Raw genomic sequence first — 6,000 nt, 5'->3', positions numbered from 1 at the left:
ACGTCTTGTTTATGGCGCGTATAGCAGAGCGCTGCTTCCGGGTCGGTCGTTCATTCAATCTTTGCCTGCTTTTATTACAGATCGCTCAAGTCGTCACAGTTTATTTGATCCGGTTTTAAGTGTTGAGTAATAAGCTTGACACACTCTAAACTAAATTGTTATTGAATCAATTCACAAATTGCTATCAAAAGAGTTACGATTTTTCTATTGCGAAAGTTTCCTGAGGAATAATTGTTTTATTAATGTATCAGAACAGTACAGTGGTTTGTTCCATAAATTTTGTAAGTTTTTTACAGTGGACATATATGAAATTCATCAGCCAGAAAGTCATATATGTGTCTGTAGACAGGGAGGACACATATATATGACCTCTCTTACACATATATATGATCTTTCTATACAAATCGCTGATCACGTGAACAGTATTTTCCTGTATTACAGGACTTCTTGAGTTCAATGGAACAGACCGCAGTTGATAATTACTTTGAAATAGGTTTTTTCAAATAGGCAAAACATTTTATCATGTATTACCAAGAAAGCATGTTGAGACTACACAGTTTCCTGCAAATTAGAGGTGGAGGTCCTGAAATGATCCCTTCTAAGTTATAAGCCTTTTCATGATTACAAATAAATGGTGTTAGTGGAAAATAAACATTGTATAAGCTGTCTAACAAGTATAAGTGACAAACGTGATACACTGCACTTGCCATCTCGTATAAACTTCAAGGCCTATAATTATAGAAATCTAAACCTGCACCTACATGACCTGATAAAAGACTATTTCAAATAAAATCGGCCACATGTAGTGAAGTGAGATTGGCTTTAATTGACTACAATTGGTTTTTGTGAATAATAACATCAAAGCTTCCCATTCAACCTTTACTGACAGCTTAATTGATGAAGCTCGACCGCATCCATATTTGCATTGAGCTGTTTGTGTTTCGGTGGTTAGGCGACATTCTTTATCGTCAGGATGTGACGTGTTCGATATTGCTGCTGTGAATCAGCTGTGTAACAACAATCGATTCGAGCCTTTTGTGTTGCCAACTTGTTCAAACAGTAGGCCTATCTGTTATCTGTTGCACGCGTGGTAGACAGTGCAGTGGATTCATCAAAGAGAATTGGATTTCTAAGTTGCCTTGATTTGCAATTCCATCAGGAATTAAAAGGGAGACCGGGGTGAGTGAGCACATGCCATTGGATTGCACTTATATTTCTGAGCACAATTGAATTCCAGTTATATTCACCCTTCCATCAAAGTGCCACTTAATTGTTGTTTGTAGCTGATGCTGACAATTTTAACACTCAAATTCATTCCATTAGTCATGCTGAATACAAAGTTAGCAATTATTGAAGTTGAGTGTTTGTTTTTGGATAAACTTTATTTGAAACGGAGAGCGAATCCGACAATATCAACGCTTGAACTCATTTCAATCTTTTAATTATGTTCAAAACAAGAGTTCTGTGCAATTTATTACTTTATGTAACACAGTTCTTGTTTACATTGGTGCTTTCATTAGAACTTTCCTGAATCCATCACCTCTTCTCTACAACACTAATTGGTTTTGATAGAGTAGTTATTACAGTACTTGTACAAATATTACTTGGTAGCCTACTATTTCTAACTTGATCGAATATTCGTGACGATTCTGTTCAGATCTAAAATCAAGTTGAGTGGAAACTGTTGAAAGCATTTTCATTTTAGTCGATTGTGTGAGAATGTTTTCAATTTTCACTCTACTCTAAACGCAATAATTTCACTTCTACATTACATAAATAATCCAATATTCGCATTAAAATGATAAGGAATCCAACTAGTCTTTGTTTTTTCATTCATTAGTATAATAGAATAAAACCAGTCATACAATGGGATTCCGGTCCCACAAGGTGTCAAACTATCAATACGGTAAATGAAAAACTTCAATAAATAACAACCAACCCATCAATTAGCAGTTTAAAATACATAGAATCTCAATGCTCCCAGTTACGGCTATCTCCTCAAAGGATTGATTATTCAATATTGTAGATAACTTCACAAAATCAATAAAACACTCTCAGAGCCATTTTCCAAAAAGTCCCGAAAAAAGGCACGAGTTTCAACTCGTTGCGATTCCTGATAATCAGAAATATATATATAGCTCCGTTCCCTGGATCCTCAACTTGATAATCCAGAAATAGGATTAGCAGCTAGGATGTGAACATGTTGAACAACCTTCTGCGTCTCGAGTGATCGAGAGGAAAAGCCTCAAGTCTGAGGGTTTTTTGGCGTTTTTCCAGTGTCTTCTAGTATTTTTCTGCGTTCTCTCAACTTTTTCCAGAAACTAATAGACAGAAAATGTTCAAACTTGGTAGACAGGTTCATCTGGTGGACAAAATGTATAAAAAAAAGCTTTAACATAAAGCCAAACACACGCCAAAAATCCGCGGTTTCTGCTTTTTCTCAGTTTTTCCGAGAACAGATTGACAGAAAACGTTCAAATTAGTTAAAGAAGTTCAGCTAAGTTATTAAATTCTCTTGTTTCGTGGACTTCAATATTTCGAAGATACGCTCAAAAAAAGATATATAATAAATAAATAAATTTTATTCGTTTCAAGCACATATGATCATACAAACGAGTTGAGTTGAATACAATCATTACATTCCATGATAACATTACTTTTATGTATTAAATCATGCTTTAATAATAATTATCATATTCATCAATCATAGTTTGATTCAAGCATTCCATTTGATTTAATCATCAATAGCATTCCAGTATTATATAACTACCTATATACATATTTTATAAACGAGCAATAAAAGTTCAACTTCAAAATAATAAACTTAATATGGAATTTATCCAATACTACATTTTTTACATACTAATAAAATGCCTTTTATAATAGTCAACAATAATAACATTCTAGTTTTAAATATCTACCTATTCGTCTTGTACTCTTACAACAACTAGAATAACAACTTTTCTTTCCTCTAATATTGCTGATGTAATCTAGTATAATGTTGATGGCTTAATAAATTTACTATATTTTTTTCTTTGACATTTGTAATTGATATAATATATCAATAATCATAACTGATGCGGAACTGTTAAGTAATTATTTGTCTATTAAGTTTTGATTTAATTTTATATTTTAAATTTTTGTAAATGTTACCATAGTTAACTTCTGCCTTGTAACAATTATCAATAAATATATCTTATCTTATCTTATTCGTATTCGTATTTTATAAACGAAACTACTAATAACAGTATTAACTTCAACAATAATAAATTTTAGACACATATATCCAATAATACATTTTTATATAATAATCCGCCACACATACAATAATCCCATTCAACTATCTTACATTTTAGAGCTCAATCTATCCCCATCAAATTTACTTTATTCAGCTCACTACATTCCCCACTTCACCGTCTAAAATGAGCATAGAATACTTTTAATTTATCTCTTTTCTGTATAGGGCTACTTGTAACATAAATAGAAAGAAAAATAAAAATCTCAGTACCCTTTTTGAATTATTTAATCACAACATGTTTCAACATTGATGCCATTTTCAAGTGTATTTATATAAAATACTTTTAATATTTTCAATGATATAACCTCTATTTCCTGACTATGATTATCGGATATCATTCGTTTATATCAAGTGTTTATTATCATAGATCTGATTTCGATTGCTTTCTTTGTATATACATACAAACGGTTGATTTTCTGCTCCGTAAAGTTCGAAAGTGAAACCATGAGTTTGTCATCGTCAGTAACTATGTTTGTAGTGAATTTTTCTAAATAGTGTCTTCTTATTCATCCATACATTGGGCACCTTAATAGATAATGTTCCACATATTCATTCTCTTTCATTTTACAAATAGGGCTTCCTAAGGCTCAATTTTTTATAATGTGGGCTGCTTGTTGAGTTCAGAGCTGCTTCTATGTCTTGTCCACAGAGTCTGTCAAGATAGTTTTGTACTAGTTTTCCTTTTCAACTTGTAAAACTTTAGAAAACTTTTCTCTGTCCTGCCAATCTCCAACCAGATTGCCACCCGCCAGATGCAACTGATCACACCCAGTTACGTTGGTTATCTTGATCTTGCTGCGCCAACTCGTATAATCTATCTCTGAGGTATCTCTCGTTAGCCATTGGCATAACTCTACAAATGTATTTAATTGACTTGACGAATAAATAACTTCTCAATTGTAGTCTTCCAGTCTCCAAACTCAATGCCAGCTGGGAGTCCTTCTATTCGACAGGAGTAAACGCTTTAGAAAATAAAGCTGTGCCTTCTCCACTACATTCATACAGCTTAGACCCCATATCTCCGATCCATATAGCACTGTAGGCATGAGAATATAGAGCATAGCATGAATCATAGAGCTTCATCTTGCTCGCCCAAACATCACATCCGACTTCGCCTTTCTTAGGATATTTATGGTTGTCTCTCTAATGTATTTAGATTTACTAACTTGAAACTCCGCAAATTTGTTGAATTTTCCCGATGAGTGGAACTCAACTCCAAGGTACTTATATCCATTTGCAATATCCAGTTTCTTATCTCTCTGTAATACGTCTGAGGCCTTTGAAATGCTACTTAGGCTTACGCTGCGACGTTGCAATATCGTAGGCCGGGGCCTTGTATTAGAGGTGGCTAAGCTATGGGTGTAGCAAAGCCATGCAGCGCTCTGAACGTCCTTATTAGGTACTCTGCTGATTACTCCACACATAGGCCTACCCAGCTCATGCCATACAAGTTCATCCGGCACTGAGTCGAACGCGGATTCATAGTCCACGAACAAACCAAATGATTAGCATTTCTTTACTGAGATCTGATTGAAGATCAAAGTATGAAGTACAAAAAGGTTATCAATACAAGTACACCTTCTTCTAAACCCACTTTGGCACTCGCGGAGTACGTTGCAGCGATCTGCCCAGTTTGAGAGTCTGATTTCGAGTAGCCGAGTAAAAATTTTAACAATTATTGATCAGGGCTATTCCGCGATGTTTTTCTGGATCTAATCTATTACCTTTTTCGAATATAAAAAATATCTTTGTTTTTAACCAAGCCTCGGGAAACTCTCCTATCAAAAATAGTTTATTGAAAATACCCAGTAGATAGTCTTCCCACCTTACTGGTAGTTCTTTATAAAATTCATTTCCGATTGCGTCGATACCCGGTGCCTTTTACTTTTTCATAAGTGAAAATACATGTGACAATTAATCTGAACTGAACTCTTGATCCAAGTATGGGTGACTAGCATCTGCAAATCTATTCTCAATATAAATTTGGTCATTTTCTGCGCAACTGTATTAATATTTCAAATATACCTCCCTAGCCTCCAAAGAAATGCTATCAGTTCTGTATTCTTTATTTTTAAACAAGTTAACTGCTTTCCAAAAATCTTTACTGCTTCTAATATTAGAAAGATTGGCTCTTATTCTTTCGAAATATTCTAATTTCTTCAATTTCAACAATTGTTTGTAACACTTCATTTTAGATAGGTATAGTGTTAAGTCTTGCTCATTGAACATTCCACGCTCCGCCATTCTAAACAGTCTTCGAATTTCTCTCTTCTCATTCTTACATTCTCTGTCAAACCACAGTTGATTATTATTCACTCTATCTCTCCTATCCTTGATTATCATGTCCGACGCTTTAGCACCATTGTAGATAGCAGTTTGTAATTCACGGAACAGAAAATCAGCCGATTGATTTGTTATCTGCGGGACATTCCTAGATTGCAAGGCACCTTTAAAATGCGCTTCTTTGTTATCAAACCAAGTGAGCTTGAAATCATAGATACTGTTATTCCCACCTGTTGCATTTATAGCTACATTCAATTCTAAAGTTAAAGGCGTGTGATCGGAACTCAAAATGAAATCTGTGACAAGAAAATCGTTCACTATGTCTAGGAATCCAATATTAATCCATACATAATCAATTGTACTACAACCATTGTCTTTAAAAAAGGTGAAGAGGCCAGTGCTATCCCCCCTACTTCTAT

At 34.3% G+C, this 6,000-nt stretch overlaps 1 protein-coding gene across 1 annotated transcript in view; it reads left to right on the top strand.

Annotated features, from left to right (window-relative positions):
- Positions 1–1,059: 1,059 nt before the first annotated feature.
- The window catches only part of LOC120354927 (MOB kinase activator-like 2), a 218,140-nt gene continuing 213,199 nt past the window's right edge, over positions 1,060–6,000 (top strand). The window contains exon 1 of the mRNA XM_039443068.1: positions 1,060–1,179. The gene's annotated coding sequence lies outside the window, so the exon portion shown is untranslated. The remainder of the gene's footprint in view (positions 1,180–6,000) is intronic.

This window comes from Nilaparvata lugens, chromosome X (assembly GCF_014356525.2).
Source record: "Nilaparvata lugens isolate BPH chromosome X, ASM1435652v1, whole genome shotgun sequence".
Taxonomy (NCBI): domain Eukaryota; kingdom Metazoa; phylum Arthropoda; class Insecta; order Hemiptera; family Delphacidae; genus Nilaparvata; species Nilaparvata lugens.
Note: the sequence above shows the minus strand (reverse complement) of the source record. Positions and strands in the feature narration are given on the sequence as shown.